General features: G+C 39.9%; 1 protein-coding gene across 4 annotated transcripts in view; it reads right to left on the minus strand.

Moving 5' to 3' along the window:
* Positions 1-21,605, minus strand: part of ADK (adenosine kinase) — a 188,162-nt gene that overhangs the window by 88,621 nt on the left and 77,936 nt on the right. The gene's annotated exons all lie outside the window — the stretch shown is intronic.

The raw sequence follows: 21,605 nt of genomic DNA on the forward strand, positions 1-21,605 counted from the left end.
CCACTAGAGGAGACTTCTGTGTTCATAGAACACGAAAAGTGTTTTAAAACAACGCTGGACGTCCTCACGCTACGCGAGTACCTCCAGCGTCGCCAAAATCCCCATAGGAAAGCATATAGTGTGCATTAGGTCTCCCCTGCCGGCTGATGGCAGGGGAGGAGCGTAGGCGGAGCCTGACCCAGCACCGAGGGTTTTAACCCATTCAGTAACTTGGGATGGGAGAGAGAGGGGCACTAGAGGGTCCTGCAGTGCCAGGAATACTAATATGTTTTCCTGGCACTGGAGAATCCCTTTAAGTTCTCCATGCAGCTTGATCCTTCTCAAGGGGGAGAGAGGGAAGACCAGACACCAATATTTCCCAAAATTGACATTAGCCACCCTAAACGTTCTGGGCTGCCAGAGATGGAGTTACACCTCCAACAGCTGAGGGGTTAATCTCTGTATGTGCAGTGTTTTATAATGAGACTCCGGCATTGTGACCCCTTCAAATTAATGAACGGTTATGGTGCTTGGAGTAACTCTTTAATTGGCAAGGATGTCTCTATAATGAAACTTAATTGTACAAAGAGTACAAAAACATCCAGTCTCAACAATCTGGAACTAATTTTGGTTTATAGATCATGTTCCTGCAGTCTCCCTGCCCAATTCAATTCCATTTAGGAGTTAAATCACTTTGCTTCTACAGCATTAGCCACACCTTCCTGCATGTTACTTGCACAGCCTTCCTAAACACTTCCTGTAACGAGATCTACAGAGTTATTGACTAAAGTGAGAATTCAACGTGAATTTTAAAATCTACGTTCAAGATAGCAGAAATGAAATTATTCTCCAAGTCAGTTATGCTGTCAGTTCGGCTTCTCTGACCTCAAAATTTGAAATGGAATTGAAATGCTCACTTTGGTAAATAACCCAGCTAATGTTTATACTTCCTTTACTGCACAGTATGTTTCATTCAGAATTTCTTATTTCCTGCGCTGTTAGATTGCAAGAGCCCACAAGAGCCTCCTGTGTGTGATTATAGTTCAATTAACAAAGCAAAAAAAAAAAAAAGATTCTTAATAGTTATGCGGTCACGTGATTCAAATGAAACCATTTCTTCATGTAGGCTGCAAGAGTCCCAGCCAGGGAAGGATTGGCAAGTGCTACTCAAACTCTAACTCCTACATGGCAAAGAACGAAGCAGTGAGACTGCAAGGGAGTGATCCAAAACTAAAACTGCTTCATTAATCAAATGTCTGTGTGTAGGTTTTTTTTTTTTGGGGGGGGGGGTTGAGCTTCCTGTGATTGCTGGTGGAAAAAAAAAAAATAAATCAGCTAAAAAGTTTTAACCTTCTGCAGCAAGCTCTTAACACACCTGGATATGGCTGAAACCTCCACCAATCCGTTTTTTTTTTCATAACTTTAATCTCCTATACCCTTTAACCATAATATATTTACAGGATCAAAAAGCAGAATTCTACATAAAGAAAGGGTAGCAGACTTGAAATGGAGGATTAGAGAGCAAAATGGAAATAGAAAACTAAATAGAACTGTACAGACACCAATTATTACTATTATTACTGGTATTTATATAGCGCCACCATATTCCGTAGCGCTTTACAATATAATCAAAGGGGGAGATTTAACAATAAATGAGACAATTACAAAAACTTACAGGAACAATAGGTTGAAGAGAACCCTGTTCAAACAAGCTTACAGTCTATAGGAGATATATATACACACACACACACACACACACACACATACATACACACACATATAAGTGCCTAGAACGTCTGAGTAGGTTACAGAGAAGGTTACAGTTCCTACACCCCCACTTGAGGTCAATTATACAGAAGTATAGCCTTATATGTATAAACGTCCCTCTACAACAGGGCTGCCCAACCTGCGGCCCCCCAGATGTTGCTAAACTACAACTCCCATGATTCCCTGGCTGTTTAATTTGAAGAATTATGGGAGTTGTAGTTCAGCAACATCTGGGGGGCCGCAGGTTGGACAGGCCTGCTCTAGAATGTAAGCTCATTGCACAGGGCCATCCACCTCTGTTGCTGTACGCCCAGTTGTCTGGTTACAATTACATGTCTGTTAGTCCACCCATAGTACAGCGCTATGGAATCAGATGGCGCTATAAATAAATAAAAAAACAGCATTTAAAAACATGCATGCCAATCTTTAATGTGATGCAGAACCCGTACAGAGAGTACATAGGAATAATCTACAGCAGCTAGAACGGTACGTGTTGTACAGTGGAACTACATTAGGAAAGCACGTTGGGCTCAAATGTTCTTACACGCTCAAATTAAAACATCTGAAGTATTAAAGGAATACTATAGGGTCAGGAACACAAAAGAGTATTCATGACCCTATAGAGTTAAAACCACCATCTAGCCCCTCTGCCCCAGCTTGTTCCCTTAACTATAGAAAAATATTACCTTGATTCCAGTCTGCTGCTGCTAGCTCTGCCCCTAACCTGCCCGCTTGGCTGACATTATCAGAAGTAATTCTCTCAGCCAATCAAAATGATTTCCCACAGGAAAGCATTGGATTGGCTGAGACTGTCAAAGAGTCAGATCAGGGGCAGAGCCGGCACAACACAGCCCTGGCCAATCAGCACCTCCTCATAAAGATGCACTTAATCAATGCATCTATATGAGGAATGTTCAGCACTGCCCTAAGAAGCACCTCTAGTAGCCATCTAAGGAGTGGCCAGTGGAGCTATTCCTAGGCTGTAATGTAAACACTGCATTTTCGATAAAAAAAAAAAAATAAAAAAAACACACACCACACTTTACTGCAAAAAGGGAATGTTTATACTCCCCAGAACAAATACAATAAACTAGTTTCTCTGGTGAGAATTTAATGTACCTTTAAGATGTACTAGAATTAAAACCATATTACTTTCCAAGGACTATAAAACTGTAATATAATTATAAGAGGGGGCACACAAGACAACTGACTACAAGAAGACTATAGAGGACCTTTCCCACTCCCATAAGAGATTAGACATGGCTCTCAACGCCATTCTCAATTATTTTATTATTTATATAGCGCCAGCAAATTCTGTAGCGCTGTACAATGTGGTGCAAGATATAGGTACATTTTTGTGCAATGAGGATTCAAAACCTGGACTATTTGGGGCCTTAATAACTGGGTTGAAAATCACTGGACAAGAGGATACCAGAAGAGACGTTAAATCAAAGTCTTAATTCCTGTAAAATGCTAAAATGGAATTTCCACCTATGTAAAGTATCACTAGGATTGCAGAGTTTAGTAGACTGGATTATCTCAAATTAGATTTACCGTTTCCTGGGAAGTTAGAGGGAAACAAAAATGTTAACATTTTAAAATACAGGATGTTAACATGTTGAACTTACTTTTCAAACATATTAGATGACTTCGCAGATTAAGTAGACATTTTGACAATAACCCCAGTACTGTAGTATAAAAGGTTTTAAATCTCATGACTGTGAAAAATGACAGACCTGGTCTACGTTCGTGCAAAATCTTTCTGGTCTGGATGTGCAATCCAGCATAGCTATAATATATGACACATCAGCAGGAGGTGCACATCAGATGAACGTACCATATGAAACAAGTTATCATTTGATGTATAGAAAACATGCTGTCATTTCCACGGTAACATTGCCTGTGGCAACTGATTGAGAGGGTCTGCTTTCACATGTAGCACCAGAATGCAGGATGCAAGACAATGACAGCAAGATGTTAAGTCCTATTGGATTGCGCATGTTTTAGAGGATGTGTAAACACTGGAAAAAAAACCTCTTAAGAGAATAAAAAAAAAAAAAAATAAATAAACAAAACAAAACTAGACTATGTATTTCTGAGGAGTGTAATGTAAAACGTACTTCGATCAAACAATGAAAGATTATAGATAAAAAATAGTGCAGCAAAACAAAGCCGAGCCACTATTTTGCACTTTGATTATTTCCCCCACCTTTCCATTTGCCACATTTAATAAATGTGTTATTATGTTCCGAAGTATGATACAGTAAGTTTGTAAAGCTTTGAAGAGGCGGCTCATTTAAAAAAAAAAAAAAAATTAAAAAAATTGAAAATCTCAATGTTCTTTAACTAAAAAGCTCTGGTAGCAGTCTCTGAACATAAATAAAAAACCTAAAACAAAAACACTTTCAATTGTTAAATCTAGGTGAGTGCTCATGGTGTCCGATATTTTTTATTTTTTTTACTTCCTCTGTTAAGGGATGGGGCACAGGGAGGGTGTTTTAAATTTTATTTATTTTAAAATTGGTGGGGGGGTAAAAAAAAAAAAAAAAAATTATCTACAATTCATTTCAAATTGTAAATTAATTCAGAAAGGCCTAGTAATGTATTTGTATAATCACACTGTGCTTCAATACACAGTTAAAAAAATAATAATTAAAAATTTAAAGAGTCCAGACTGTGGAGGGGAAATGGGTTATGACTAGGAGTGCTGTGTTTATTTGCTTGTCTTGGTTAGGGATACAATAAAGAGATTCATCAATCCTACATAAACTGACAGCACATTTTCACAGCCACACAGCCTGTCCAGTTCTTTATCCACCAAAGATGATAAACAGCAGGCCCATCACAATTTAAAAGCAAAATACCAGAGATGCAAAGTAATAAACTGAACACTAGCTAAACACTTATGATGAAGAAGGCTTTAATTTTATTGGCAGACAAGAATTTTTTTTGCTCACAAAACACTAACAGATCTTTTTTCCCCCCCCCATCTTATTTTTACATGTTTTAGGTGTGAAAGGAAGTCTTATTTTGAAGATAATGGGCGTAAGGACAGAGCAAATTTTTGGAAAATATAGAATGAAAAAAAATATATATCTTTTTGGTTAGGGAATTCTTGGCATTACAAGTCCGGTCCAATATCTGTTTGGTACAATGGACATTTTGTACAAATGCCTAACTCAAATTATGGGAAATAAAGAATTTGACCAGACATGTATACATAACACGATTGTTTTAAGGCTCTACCTAGACCTAGAAAACGAGGAGCCTGCGTTTAGCATACACCGACCACTTGTTTCTTCCTACGCTTTAATGCGAAAAAAGCCCTAACATGCAATGCCTGGAAGGGAATTGCAAAATAGTTAACCACAAGAATTATCTGCTCATTCTCCAGCCAATTTTCATTTTATATATATATATATATATATATATATATATATATATATATATATATATATATATATACATACATACATACATATACATATACATATACACACATACATACATACATACACATACATACACTAGACATCCAGACCTCTTCATCTATTCTAAATGAATGGCCTGGGTGCCACGTAGCTTGCTCGTTTTAAAACTCCAATGTAAATCATAGAGGCCATCTGCAGCACGGTGTTTAGCTGTGCATGCACCCTAGCCTCCCAATGCTTACATATGTGGTAAGGGGGTTTGTTAGGGTTTTTTTTTTTTTTTCTTTTAAATAAATTGTGTGTGGTCTAAGTATTTTGTAAAGCAAATAAAGACTAGTTTCCAATACAAAGTAGGTGTTTTTTTTTTCTCCCCCCTTAGTGTTCTAAAACAGGTGTGTCTTGCTTTGAAAATGGGGCTCTCCCTGGCTTTCAGAGAGTCAATGGTTTGTCCTCTTCATCTCCCTCTCCTAGGTGCTTGGGTATTTGTGCAGGAGGCGTCAGTAGTTTCACCGGTTAGCCTCCTCGCATCAGGCAGAGTTAGAGTTCCAGGCGGTTGATGCCTAGTCCCACTGGAGATGTGGCAGCTGCCCCAGTCTCCTGGAGAACTCACAGTGATGGGAAAGTGAGTGCTCTACACTGAATGGGAATAGAAGGGATAGAGAAAAGTCAGGGGTATTCGTGGAGTTGGATTTTGAGTCCCACTCCAGTTAGTCCAGAGGACTAGAGCTGCTAAATAGGCAAAGGAAACAATGGTGCCATCAGAACTAAATGGAATGAAGTTACAGCATTATGTAAATGTATCGCTGATAAACGTCCTCCAGAATATCGGTTGGCTGACTGCCACCATTGGCATTTGACTATAAAATAGATTTCCTGACCACAATGCAAGACTGGCTTATCTAAAAATCCTGACCCTGTGCAAATGGTTAAACAGCCAGTGTGGAAGAAATCGGTCACTCTTGGGCAGATCTAGCTCTTAAAGTTCCAAACTGCTAATAGAACACAGAAAGAAAAATAATAAACAATGCTGTAAATTTTAAGAGTCAGAGCATTTAAAGGGGGTGGGAAAACCACAAAAAGTAAGGGCAGAACAAAAAAAAAACAAAAACAAGAAGAAAAAAAAATTCATCTAAATGTCAGTTTGATAAAAGCCAAAAGGCTATTTTTTCCCCAAAAAACATGTGTTTGCACTTAAATATATTAAAACAATATGGCTGGAGGCGAAAGGGAAAAAAATATAATTTAAAGTTTGCAATTTTCTGATAAGTTACAGTCCAGAATGAACACTATTTGGGGCCTTTAAAAGTTAACCTCTTTATGCATTGTCTAATACTACCTCGTCTTTCCAAAATACCCCCTATCCCCTCATTGTGCATAGTTAATAAGTACAGAAATGTGTCATTAGTCCTGAAACATCCCTGCCTCCACCCAAAAAATAATAGTTTGACTTGAGGAAAAAAGAAAAAAAAAAAATGATGATAACCTTGTATCAGGTAAGCAAGAGTGGAGTAACACACAATATACTGAATGTAATTAGTAGAAAGGTATGTACACCTTGTACAATGCACCTGATGTCACCAGTTCTAAAACCCCATGGACAAATCGATCGGCTACCTGGCCTCTTAAGGTTCAATTTAACCCCTTAAGACCGCAGGACGTACTATGCCGTCCTTATTTTGGTGGCTCTAAAAGCCGCAGGACGGCATAGTACGTCCTGCGATCTTATGTACTTACCCGGTCGCCGGCGATCCCACGCCGGCGATCGCGGTATGGGGGACTTACCTGGGAGCCCAGGGAGTCCCCCTGCGTCCTCTTCAGCCGCCCAGGGCCATGTGATCGCGAGGTCCTTGCGAGGACCCCGCGATCACATGGACGGCATAGCCGTCCAAGGCATTGCCAGCAGGGGGAGTGCCTGTAATGACAGGTACTCCCCCTGCTGTCTGAAAAAAAATAAATAAATGTTAAAACAGTGTAAAAATAAATTATATATACTTAGATCATATATATATTTATTCTATATATGATCTAAGTATATATATACACACATATACACACATACACATAAATATGCATACACTGTCTACGTGTATTTTAATATTAATATATACATAATTATATATATATTAATATCAAAATACACGTACAATGATATTGATTAAATATATATATAATTGTCATTATATATATATTTATATATAATAAAAAATAAATATATAAATACGTTAAAAAAATAAAAAAAATAATAAAAAAATAATTAAAAAAAAGAGATAAAAAATATATAAACATGCGTAATTTCGTTCTAACTGTATTTTAAAATTAATATATATATATTGATATCAAAATACATGTAGAACGAAATAATATATATATCTATATACATAAGTATATACGTATATATCACTATGTATATACCTATATATAAATAAAAATTAAAAAAAATTATATACATATATATACACACATATATATATACACACATATATATATAATAATTCTACGCATATATTAATGTAATAATTTTACATAATTAGGTCATTTTATTAATTACAATTTGCAGGACCTGCCTGCCAACCCAGGCCAAAAGTTCAGGGAATTACATTGTCTAGCACTATATTTAACTCTGTAACTTTCCAAGACACCATGAAACCTGTACATGGGGGGTACTGTTTTACTCGGAAGACTTCGCTGAACACAAATATTAGTGTTTCAAAACAGTAAAATATATTACAACGACGATATCGTCAGTGACAGTGACATTTTTTGCATTTTTCACACACAAATGGCACTTACACTGACGATATACTTGTTGTGATACGTTTTACTGTTTTGAAACACTAATATTTGTGTTCAGCGAAGTCTCCTGAGTATAACAGTACCCCTCATGTACAGGTTTTATGGTGTTTTCAAAAGTTACAGAGTCAAATATAAGGTTTGCGTTTCAGTTTTTTCACATTAAAATTCGCCAGGTTGCCTTTGAGACCGTATGGTAGCCCAGGAATGAAAATTATCCCCATGAAGGCATACCATTTGCAATAGTAGACAACCCAGGGTATTGCAAATAGGGTATGTTCAGTTTTTTTAGTAGCCACTTAGTCACAAACACTGGCCAAAATTTGCATTCAAATTAGTTTTTTGCATTTTCAAATATTAATACTAACTTTGGCCAGTGTTTGTGACCAAGTGGCTACTAAAAAAGACTGGACATACTCAATTTGCAATACCTTAGGTTGTCTACTTTTGCAAATGGTATGCCATCATGGGGGTAATTCTTATTTCTGGGCTACCATATGGTCTCAAAGGCAACGTAACCAATCTGGCGAATTTCAATGTAAAAAAACTGAAATATGTAACACGCTATATTTGACCCTGTAACTTCCCAAAACACCATAAAACCTGTACATAGGGGGTACTGTTTTACACGCGAGACATCGCTGAATACAAATATGTGTATTGTATTGCAGTAAAAGCAAACAGTATTATGACATTCACAGTTAGAATGTCACGTAGAACTAAAAAATTTTTAAAAATTCTTATTTTCTCCCATTTTTTAAATATTTTTTTCATATTAAATTATGTTCCATACCTAAATATTTGATGTTAAACGAAAGCCCTGTTTCCCCTGAATAAAATGATATATAATAATGGGGGGTGCATTTAATATGAAAGAGGTGAATTATGGTTGGACAGACATATAGCGCAAATGCCAGGTTTTGTTTACGTTTTTTTGGATCACAACTTGTACATTTGGCTGCGGTCTTAAGGGGTTAATAGTGATTAGTGCCAATTGTTTATTTTCATTAAGTCCTTCATTCGTCCAAGTATTTCATTTATTGGCTTGCACTTCTTTACACTGGCACTGATGCAAATGCTGCCTTCGACATCTCGTTGAATCCAATATTGGTCTATTACAGGACTAGATCAAGGAATTTCTTAGACTTTGTTGCCTTGCACATTGGCCTTTACATTAAGAGTTCTTCAGTGAACTTCAATAACTCACTATTGCAAATCATACAAATACACTATTCAGCAAGCCTAATAAATCTCAAACAGCTGGGGGTGGGCTCATAATCTGCTAATCGTCGCAGGCACACCACTTCGAATTTGGTTTGTAGTGGCATTCAAACTAGCCTTGGGAGGATACCAGCTGGTCAGCATTTTCTACATATCGCCATCAGTACCAATACTGGTGCCGGAGGGCTAGATTAGTTTAAAAAGACCACACAGATAACAGTGTGAGGAGATTTATAAAGACCGTGTTTAGACAATCCAAATTACTGCAACAATGGTACATTCACATTGGTTACTAAAGCAATTACTTTTTCACACAGGCACATCTATGTGCATACTTCTCATAAATTAAGTCAGATGAAAAAAAAACACAACAAAAAAGAAAAAAAGGTATACTAGTTTGAGAAATCTTTCACCACTAGAACGATAACACTTACTATGGTCATAGTCCTGTGGCTAAATATACATTGTGGTTTATAAAAATAAAATACTTGTAACTGTAGGTGATCTACTGAGTATATTTTGAATATAATGAAGATTTACAAACAAGGGATTTGTATTTCCAAGAAGAATGATGAAGAAAGATAAAAAATTAAATTAAAAAGGTAGAAATTCACACCTTAGGTCCCAACGAAACTTAAGCAGCACGAATACCGAAAGTAATAGAAGGCTATAAAGCAGAGTACAAGCATTTCTTCCTGTCGGACTGAGCTGTCTTCTCCAGTTGACAGCCAAACTTTGAGTCACAAATGACGTTTAACCAGACAGGTGAGAGAAATGGAGAAAGAAGGGGATCTTGATGACTGACACCTTAGGTTGGTGTCAGTATGACAAATAGTGAAATCCAGCCATCACAGTGATAGTATGACTCACAGAGGTAGATTTTCCCAGCTGTTAAACCTCAAAACAGGAGTTTAAAGCCTCTCACTTTCCAATCTTTTAAACAGAATTGAGCATCAAACAGGTAATTGTGCGCCAAGTGCTACTTAAAGGACCACTCTAGGCACCCAGACCACTTCAGCTTAATGAAGTGGTCTGGGTGCCAGGTCCTTCTAGGGTTAACCCATTTTTTCAGAAACATAGCAGTTTCAGAGAAACTGCTATGTTTATGAATGGGTTAAGCCTTCCCCCTATGTCCTCTAGTGGCTGTCTCATTGACAGCCGCTAGAGGCGCTTGCGTGCTTCTCACTGATTTTCACAGTGAGAGCACGCCAGCGTCCATAGGAAAGCATTGTGAATGCTTTCCTATGTGACCGGCTGAATGCGCGCGCAGCTCTTGCCGCGCGTGCGCATTCAGCCGACGGGGAGGAGAAGAGGAGGATCGGAGGAGGAGAGCAGGAGGAGATCTCTCCGCCCAGCGCTGGAAAAAGGTAAGTTTTTACCCCTTTCCCCTTTCCAGAGCCGGGCGGGAGGGGGTCCCTGAGGGTGGGGGCACCCTCAGGGCACTCTAGTGCCAGGAAAACGAGTATGCTTTCCTGGCACTAGAGTGGTCCTTTAAGGATAGTTGGACTTAATTATCAGTCAATAATAAATTACTTTACGATCACTGAAACAAGGTCTGATGGCAAGAACTACACCGTGGAATATTTTGTGACACAAAGAACAGTGCAAATGTTGTTTTGCTGTAGGATGTGATAAAAGGGACTAGAAAACGTGACACTTATTTTACCATTTGAGGAGCTGTCTGATCATTTTGTAGTTTGCAAGTGCTACATGTTTTTGTAAGATTACTTTTGGATTTAGAGTTTCGGTCCAGTATTTTTTTTAGCAAGGATGCACGAGTGAGTATAATTTGGTTAGGGGTTGACACATTTTCTTGGAATCTAGAAGCCAGCTAAAACAGGAGTCAGGTTTTTCCACATCAAAAATACAAATCCTAAAGGGACACTATAGTCATTAGAACCACCACAGCTTAATGTAGTTGTTCTGGTGTGTATAGCAAGTCCATGCACACTTTAATGTAAACTAGTCAGACAGCCACTAGAGGTGCATCCTGGGTCAGTGTGCAGCACCTGCATTCAGCATCTCCCTGCTCTGCATAGAGGGCCTGAATGCTCCCCATACAGACGCATTGATTCAATGCATCTCTATGAGGAGATGCTGATTGGCATAGCGTGGCATTTATTTAATGTGCCCACCCAGTCTCCCTACCTTCGGGAGACGTAGAGTGGATTGCCTTTCCCTGGGGTCCAATGGGGCCGCCGTAATTTCCCTGCTCTCCTCCCTGGACCACTGTTTAGTGATGACAAGACCGGAGTGATGTCATATTCTGGCTCCTGGCATCACTAGAAGGCGCACGAGGAAGCAGAGAAGGGAAGATTACAGCTCCCTCACCACCTCAACGCCACCTTAGCCAGCCGCTTACCCACCTCCGATCTCAGGGGCTGAACGGGCTCACAAATTCCAGGCGACTGAAATCCTCAGAATTGATCTCAGCTAATCCAATGCTTTCCCATAGGAATTGACTGAGATTGTCAATTCTGATCATCTCAGCCAACGAGGTGGGGTGGGGGCAGAGCCAAACATTACACTGGCCAATCAGCATCTCCTCAGATATGCATTGGATCAATACATCTCTTTGGGAAACGTTCAGAACCTCCATGCAGAGTGTGGAGACGCTGCACCTCTACTGACCGTCTGAGTGACTGCCACTGCAGTTATCCCTAGGCTGTAATGCAACACTGCCTTGTCTCTGAAAAGACAGTGTTTACAGCAAAATGCCTGAGGGGACTGACAATGCTCGGCAGAACAACTACAATAAGCTGCAGTTGCTCTGGTGACTATAGGGACCCTTTAATGTATTTAGCATGAACAATAAAAGATGTGAACGCAATGCAAAGATAGGCTGTAGAATTTACATTTGTTTTTTCTTTGTATAATTTAATACAGGTTCATTGATCTGGGATTGTGATCTGGCTGTATTTTTTTCCCTTTAAAGCCACTGTGCTTAATTATAGTAGCGTGCAGATTTTTTCTTGTCCAACATTGATTACATAAATAAGATAATGTCTTTGAATACTGTAAAAGACAAAGGAATGGGGGATGGGGTACAACGCTTTTGGAACTATTTGCACCATGAATTGTTGCATAAAGTGCCCTGAAACACTTTACAGTAATAACCTCTATTTCAAAACCTTTTTTCCACCTTTAATTCGCAAGGCTTTAGTCGCTTGACAGAGCATCTCATGTGGAGTTCAAGGGATGATTAGCTGCCGCATAACCACTCTGAAAGCAAGAGGCCCATTTTCTCCAGATGACTCATTACCAGCAGAATGAAGTGTTCCAGCCTTAAATACCAAGCACTAAAAATAACAAGCCACAGTGTGCCACCACTCATCCACCCCACCCCCCTTCCCTGTCTCTATGTGCAGCTTGTCCTACATCCTCTACAGCAGTGATGACCGCCATTAGCACCTCTGATTTATGAACTACGTTTCCCATAAAGCTCAGCCAAGCCTAGTATGGCTGAGGGTCAGGGGAAATTACAGAGAATAGGTAAATACTGCAATTAAGATTTGTGTGTGGGGAGGGGGTGGTAGTAATGTAAGCAGAGTTTAGATCTAGGGTTGAGGCAATAAAATAAGTTCAGAGAGGTTTGCAGAGAATAATCTTGAACAAGGGATGTCTTACAAGGAGAGACAACTGACATTGTTCTGTTTATAAATGGGTTACATTAAGTTTATTCCGCAATTCGAGTCTGCATTCTGATATGCTCTTGCTATATGTAATTGACACTTAAATCAGGGCTTGACAAATTTGTTTGGAATCTAGGAGCCAGTTTTTTTTTTAAAGCTAGTGAAGTTTAATTTACGAGAAATATACAATTCTTAAAGGGACACTATAGTCACCAGAACCACTAAAGCTTAATGTAGTTGTTCTGGTCCCTGTAGCCTTTTCAATGTAAACACTGCCTTTTCATAGAAAAGGTACTGCCGGAGAGAAGCGCGGGCGCACACACACACTGACAGAGACACACTGGCAGACACAGAGACACTGACAGAGAGGCAGACACACATACTGATTGAGAGACAGACGCATACACACGGACATGCATACACACACATTTTTCATTTTAATTTGAATCCACCCAGCCCCCCTACCTTTAAGAGAGCTGAGTGGACTTTCCCTGGGGTCCAGTGGGGCTGCTTGCTCATCCTGCGTGTGAGGGAGCAGTGATCTTCAAGCCGCTCCTCTCTGCTCCCTGTAGTGATGCCGGGAGCCAGAATTACGTCATATTCCGGCTCCCGGCATCATTAAACAACGCGAGGGAGCAGAGAGGATCTGCTTGAAGATCACTGCTCCCTCGTTTGCTGCCCCAGCTGACCACAGCAATGCTTCCCAGGACAGACACCTCCACGAACCCCAGGGCAGACGCCTGCACGCTCCCTGAGCCGGCTGTCCACACTCCTCAGGATGACCATCCAGCTTCATTGTTCCCCCATTCTGCATTTAGTTAAAGGGCTTTAAATCCCAGGCGCTAGGGCAAAATTTCTAGTCGCAATGGCGACCTGGTGCCTGGGATTTGTCGAACACTGACTTACATAGATACTCATCACCAAAACAACTTTAGCTTAATGAAGCAGTATATGTATAGATCATGCCCCTGCAGTCTGACTGCTCAATTCTCTGCCATTTAGAAGTCTGAATAGAAGACTTTAGAAGAAAAAAAAAATCCCCGTTTTTGCAGCTTTAGCCAGCCCACCCCTGACAGACTCCATGGAAAAGGTCTAGTTTTACAGCACAAGGGTGTTTAATGTAGAGATTCTTAAGTCATGCTCTGCCAAAAGAATTTTAGCTGCATGCTGCTGCAGGTTTTAGCAAGCATTAACATAGAAGGAGACAAGAAATTCTATAATAAACACATTGCAATATGAGATTTAAATGTGTAAAGATGCTGTGAAAGTCACATGCAGGGGAAGGGTGGCTACGGCTGCATAAACAGTGATTTAATTCCTCAATGACAAAATTGAGCAGTGATCCCGCAGGAACATAACTGAACTAGTTCTGGAGCATAGGCCAACTAAAGTTGCTTTGGTGTGTCCTTAACCCCTTAAGGACACATGACATGTCTGACACGTCATGATTCCCTTTTATTCCAGAAGTTTGGTCCTTAAGGGGTTAAAGGGACACTATAGGCATCCAGACCACTTAATCTCATAGAAGTGGTCTGGGTGCAGTGTCCCTGTCCCATTAACCTTGCAATGTAAAACATTGGCATTGTGCAAGCATCCACTTAAGTGACTGTCTTAACCCTCTCAAAAACTGCAGACATCCAGCATCTATAAAAACCCCATAGGAAAGCACTGATTAAGGGGGAAAGCCTAATGAGCATGCGGCGTTCACTGCGCATATGCATTAGGTTCCAGATCACCATGACATCTGTGTTGGAGCCACTAGAAGTGGAGGAAACCATGCAAGGTAATTACAATTGCACGGTTAAACTGACATGGGCACTGCACCCAGACCACATTAAGGAGATGAAGTGGTCTGAGTGCCTATATAGTGTCCCTTTAAGGTTAGGGGCAAGATTAGGGTAGGACAGCATACAAGTAGGGTTATTGTGTTAGGATGAGGTTGGCGCTCACTACCAAAAATGAAAATTAAGACCTATGAGGTGATTATCAGGAGAGATACGAGATTTGTTTTCAGTTCCTTTTTAGTTCCACTGGATGTGTCTAAAGTATAAGTAAACATGTTAAACCTCTGCATTTTCCCCCTTATTGTAAAGTTTATTTACACCTAATGTTGCATTACCTATACATACAGGATTTTAAAAGAAAGCCTGTTTGGTTTTAAAACTATATAAAATCTGTGTGGGGCATTAAAAATAAAAAATAAAATAGCCTTAAAATAGACCTACACAAATTCTAGGTTTTGTTTTGGTTCAGAACTTGGGACAACTGTCTCGGTTACTAAGAGGTTAACTCCTAAGTGGCAGAGAATTAGGCAGGAGCGTGATCAATACATCAAATGTGCTTCATTAAGCTAAAGTGGTTTTGGTGTTTAACCCCTTAAGGACCAAACTTCTGGAATAAAAGGGAATCATGACATGTCACACATGTCATGTGTCCTTAAGGGGTTAAAGTGTCCCTTATGTAAATCTTGAAGTCCAGTTCTATTTCTACCACTGCACGTGGTTACAGTGAGTGAATATTCTGTAATGTATTTAACCCCTGGCCAGCCAGATGTTACCAAAACATTGGTACACAGGTGGTTAAGTAAGAGGCCTTCCATCAGGGTGACGTATGGGTACAGTTTCAAAAAAGCTCTAATAAGAGCTGTGTGTGACGTATGACTTCAATTTGGGGGCGGTGATATACGTGTTATCGGTGCCATCTAAATCATGATAGGACTTTAATATTAGCTAGTGGTGCTCAAGCATAACATTCTCTAACAAAATCTTTGCAATAATAAGTTCACGGACCAACAATATCCTGGACATACTTCAATACGAGAAACACGGATTGCATCCTACCTGGCTACAAAAAATTATATTGGGTCAGTAACGGCCAATACTGGCATTCCATATCATGAGCGGCATTACCCATTAAGGTGTGCCCACCAAGTTGGCCAGAGCATAATAAATGTGTAAAAACTGAAAAGGGGGAAAATTGCCTAGTAACCTACACAAAAGAAGTTTCAGCTTTCTGACAAGAGGTCGCTGCTGTGTAAATTTTAGGTCTTTTTAAATCACCAATACCAACTGCTATGCCATGTGTTTGCGAGACATAAAATAAGGTTAACTCCCAAGTTTGACTTCAAGGAACAAGAGGCAGCGAGGGCCCTGCCCAAGCAAGCTTGTGATCTAAATGAAGTAATGACAATTTAAACTAAGGAGTGTTTGTGGGGGGTTTTTATTTGCCAATTTTCAGCTGCCCTGGGAAAATCATTAGCCTTTTTGTGCATGTGTGTTGTTTTTTTGGAATCTTGGATACATTAGAAAGAACAGCTTTAATGATTCAAAAGGGATTTTTCTGAGGCACACTAGTGTTTTAGGTTTAGGATGCAATTCAACCCCCTCTCATTCTAAACCTAGCCTTTCGCAGTCTGCTCCCAGAATGCCATGCAACCGTACAACATTCTGGCGGCTGTTTACAGCTTCATCTTTTATGAGTTATACTTCACGTGAGGACTTCAAAACCCCAGCAGAAAAGGCTCAATAGTGGGATTGTTTGCCTCAATAATACGGAAGGGGATAGAGTAGAGGGTTTACCCCTCTGTAGCAGCAGACACAAATGAATGTACACAAGCTGTGAAAAGCTATTTGGGGTGGTAGGATGAGGAAGGCTTTTACATTTTCTCATAAGGAGCGAATAGAGCGATAAAAAGAAAATAAAGGGTTTAATGTTTGGAGTTTTAAAAACCATAAAAAGATAAAATTCAAGACCCACTAGTAAAATCCAACAATGAGAAACCATTGCCAACATTTTAAAGATTTATTTTTCAGTAGGTTGAATACGTTTATTTACAGAGATTTCAGCTTGTCATTATACAGTGTTTATTAGGGTTATATTTTTTTATAGTAATGGTCTCGCTGGACCAGCCAGTGTCTGCAGCCGTGTCCTCAATACATATTCTCCTAGAGTCGCTTTAGTGATGGGAGGAAAAAAATAAAATAAAAATAAGAGGCACATACATCAACAACCAACAGCTAGTGTGCCTAATTCTATTGATCTGTAGCTCTGGAAATCAACCCACTCTGCTCTGTTAGGAAGACAGGTCGAGCCTTTAATCCATTAACTCTTGATTATGTGCTTGTGAGTTAATATGTGTCAACTTGAGGCCGAACGACAAAACCCAACAGACTAGACGGAGTGCAGGAATACCAAAGAACAGCAGCTAAATAGTCTTATGACATAGAACCAATTGGTTTAGTACACTACAGACAAAATGTGTCCCTAGAAGCAAAATAAATCTGTCCGTTGAAATTTGCCTCAAATAAACTGCATGCAGCAATAGAATATCCATCTCACAGCACTGACAAATATAACATAGGCATTGTAAATACATTTTCATCTGCCTTTTAACATGTGACAATTTTTTTTTTTTTTTTTTTTTTTAACCAAACATTTTTATAAGCTTGGTGATCATTTATTTGAAGGGGCAGTGCCTGTCTGCATGTCACCATTCCTCCACAATCACAGGCAAGTATTTAGGGACCTATTCACAAAGTACAGGCTATGCAGTTCCATTTGGAAATACTAGACCTGCGGGTTCAATGTGAACTAGGTAGGAATATGCCACCAATGCTGAATTGCAGAGTAGGCTTTGCAGTGATGCAAAATGGGAACCAAATCAGCAAGATGCAGCTGTCAAAAATGGCCAATTTGTCTTGCAATGCAAATAAATTGTAAATTTAGCTTGATAGCTAGAAACGCATGGGTTAGCAGAAAGTTGCAGAAAATAAATTCGCTACATCGCTAAAAAATAACCCAAATTGAGAATACATATGCAAAACTAATCTGTACAAGAAATTGTTTTTTTTTATAAAATAGTAGGTTTAGGAGTATTCTAAAAGCATTCAATTAATTTAGACAAATAAATGCAACGTCTGCGCAATAATTATATTTGCAACCAACTGAGAATGTTTTATGCCTTTAAAAAACACTGCCCCCTAACTATTCAAAAGCGTTGCGCTTTCTAAAACAAAAGAACAGCGTTGAAGGTGGCAGCTGTGCCCCTTTTATTAAATTGAGGTGTCTTTCACTGCCTCACACAAAAGGGCAAGCTGATGTTTGTCTGGTCTGAGCCTAGTAAACAGGTGCAGCATTGGGAACCAGAGCCATCTAATTAATTCAACTCCCCTAAGGAATGCTACCATTTATTGCCCCTTCAAACCACATCCTGCCCTGCAGGCCAGCCTCTCCATTATGTAACACAGCACAGGAAGGGGTACAGAGAGATCAAAGAACAGAAGGCCTCGGCTAAGGATGTGCTATGTGTACGTCAGGACGGTTTTCCCAACTAATAATGCTAATTAAGAACATCACTTCTGCACATGGAAAGAAGGGGAAAAGTCATCTCCAGAAGCCACCATGTGCCTGATCAAAAGGCAAAGAATTAAAATACAAGTGGTTAACTCTTAATACATGGTTTCAAATGGTTGCATATTCCCATTTGCAATTGTTTCATTAACATTTAATTAAGATTGGCTAATAAAGAGAATAAAGCCAATGCTCGGATATCAAAAAAAAACCAAGGCTGTCTCTTATTGAATTGGGGTAAACAACAAGAGCAGGGGTAATGAAGATTTATGTGGTAAGGCCTCTTTACTGAGCCGGCCAGCGACCTCAAATTCTCGAGTAAAAAAAAAAAACTATATATATATATTCTTCTCTAAACTTTACATGAGGGTGATGTTGCCAATGGAACCTCATCCGAAAAATACTAAATGTAACCCAGTGGTTCCCAAACTTTTTAGGTTCAAGGTACCCTTAATATTTCAGTATTTTTCCCAAAGCACCCCAAGTCAAAATTTCTAGGTTGAATATCTGTACAGCGCTGCGGAATTTACTGGCGCTATAGTGTAATGTACAGTGTTGGTGTTTGAAGGGGTGCTTGTATGTAATGTTTGCGTTTGATTGCAGGGGTGTGTCTGAATGTAATGTTCACTTTTAAATGCAGATGAACATTTGTGTAAAATGTTTGAGTGAAGGGGTGTGTTTGTATGTTGTGCTGGTGTTTGACTGCTTGGATGTATGCACACACACACGCATATAAATACACTGACACATACAGACAAATTCATATAGACACCGACACACACCGTATTTGTTGCTCTATAAAACGCACCTGACCATAAGAGGCATCTGGTTTTTAGAGGAGGAAAACAAGAAAACAAAAAATATTCTAAAATCAAATGGTGTACTAAACTATTTAATAAACTATATCAGAATAATATTTCAACCATGTAAAGTGAACAGCAGTCAACAGTGGCATTAAGAACCCAAACCGTTTACACACAAAAACACACACAAACTAAACATACACACTGACACAAATTGTGGTTGACATCCCCTGTTTCCATACCTTTTGCTGCAGGGAGGTGAATTCCTGGGGCTGGCTGAGGCTGATGGGACGGGAGTCTGCCTGCAGAGCTTTTTCTCCTCCCCCCTCCTCCTCCTAGCGTACCTTCAGTCCTTCCAGCTGGCACGGTCAGTAAGCTGGGAGGAAGTTACAGACCGTCATTTCCTCCCAGTACTCTGCTCAGGAGTGGCTCGGTATCAGCTCTCTGCAGCCTTCCCTCCTCCATGCCGCTCAATCTCAGTAAGCATTCGCTACATAAGACGCACAGACATTTCCCCTTACTTTTGAGGAAAAAGTGCTTCTTATAGAGCGAAAGATATGATAGATACACACACCTGCACCCAGTCACACAAGCATTGATACATGCCCACACCATGACAGATACACACACTGACATAAAAACACACCCATATGCACAATGACATACACACACGATTTTAATTTTGTATTTTTAATATCTCCAGCCACCCTCCACCTTACCTGATGTGCCAGGAGGGAGGCTTGGAGTCCTGCTGCTGTGGAAGTGAGGGGTCTGGAGTTCTTCATGCTCCTCTCCCCCTCACCCTGGCTGTTACGTCCTCCCAGCCAGCCGACATTACAGGGGCCCGGTCGCGATCTTAAAGGACCGCAGCATCCGACCGGCCCCTTGTTCAGTAGTAATGTTTCCCCGGTGATTATAGTCATAGCACCGGGGAAACATTCCGCAGCACCCCTGTGTGTACGTCGCGGCGCCCAAGCACACAGTTTGGGAACCGCTGATGTAACCAATGGTTATAAAAAGATTAGGCCGTACAAGGAAAGTACGTCGGTTTCCCTCTTTAAAAGAAAAACTGTCACATCTTCAGAATTTACACCATTGAATAAAACCATCGAAAAATCCAGGTCTGTGGAGTCAGAAGCCATTTTGGGTTACTGGACTTGGAGGTACTGTAAATTGAGGAACTGGAATTCAAGCTTGTGTGTACCAACTCCACAGGCCTGGACCACAGGCCTGGAGGGGGAAAAGAAATCCCTAATTTGCCTTCTTTTAACTTTACATTAAAGGGTTAATCCAACTACCATGACCACTTCTGCTTTAAGAAGTGGTCATGGTGGCAAGACTAAGCGCAGTGTTTCTGCTTGAAACACGTGACTTAAGCAGCCAGGAACTGTGTGTGGAGCCGCGTAATATCAATCCTATGCAAAAAAAAGACATCTGCTAAATGACAGGGTCAGCTTCTCCCCTTGCAGGTAGCAGTCTCCAAGAAGACACTTTGACCTCCCCTCCATCCTTCACTTGAGCCCTCTCTGCCCTTTAGAAGTAGTCACAATGGTAGGAATCTGTGTAGCAGGACTGCTTGAAACGCTGCAAATCCATTGATATTTGCACTTTTGTCCCGGGCGCTAGTTGCACGTTGGGCACATGTTACTTGTCATTCTTCCAGTGTCCTCCCGCTCTATCAACTGCCTACCTCCCTTTAACTGCTCAGAGTGCACACATGCCGTGAAAATGGTCCAAGCAAATGCTTCTCTAATCAGTACAGAGATTTTATTCAGAACCCTCCAACAAAGTTTGTTTGAATGATAAAAGTTCTTACTGTGGCTGAAACATTGCTGGAGTGTTTCGAATAACATATCGGTCCTGGATCTGCTTTTTGGTTTTGTTTACAACTACCAGGTGCATATGACAGAGCTTACAATAATGATTTCAAGATAAGGTGCTGTGGAATATGTTTGTTACATATACATGCTAGTAATAAAAAGTTCATGGTACCCAGTTTAAGAATTAAAAAAAAAAATTCACACCTCACAAATCCATTTGCCTTAAAGGGAAACGGTCACTTCACAAAATGTTTATTATTTATACCCTATATTTTAAACCTGCATCTCAAACTCTGGCACACCGGATCCTGCTAAAGGTCACTCCCAGAATTCTTTGGTCATCTACTTAATTCAAAGAATTCTGGGAGATGCAGGCCATCAATACCTGGAGACCAGAGCTTACAATCCATGTTTTAAAGAACCTGAATGAAATCAGAATTTGCTTCATTGCTCACCTATTTTGGAAAAGATACAGACACATTTTCCATGCCCCCACCTCCCTTCAACCATTTGCAATCACTGGTTCACCACATGAACGCTGTTAAACATAAAAAATGTCTGGAGATTGCACCCTTGAAAATCTGTCTGGTTACTACTTTAAAAAACACCTACTTAAATGATGTCCTTGTAACAGGAATAATGCAATGTTATACACTGTGTCTTACTCATATTCTAACAAAGTCATTCAGGGATTTGTTAAATTGAAATGTTGGCAGATGTAAATACAGGGGAATAAGAACACAATGTGAATGATCCCACTGAGGAATAAAATAAATACTGCCTTGGATAGGAAAAAAAAAAGGGGGGGGGGGG

The sequence above is a fragment of the Pelobates fuscus genome, chromosome 10 (genome assembly GCF_036172605.1).
Source record: "Pelobates fuscus isolate aPelFus1 chromosome 10, aPelFus1.pri, whole genome shotgun sequence".
Classification (NCBI taxonomy): Eukaryota; Metazoa; Chordata; class Amphibia; order Anura; family Pelobatidae; genus Pelobates; species Pelobates fuscus.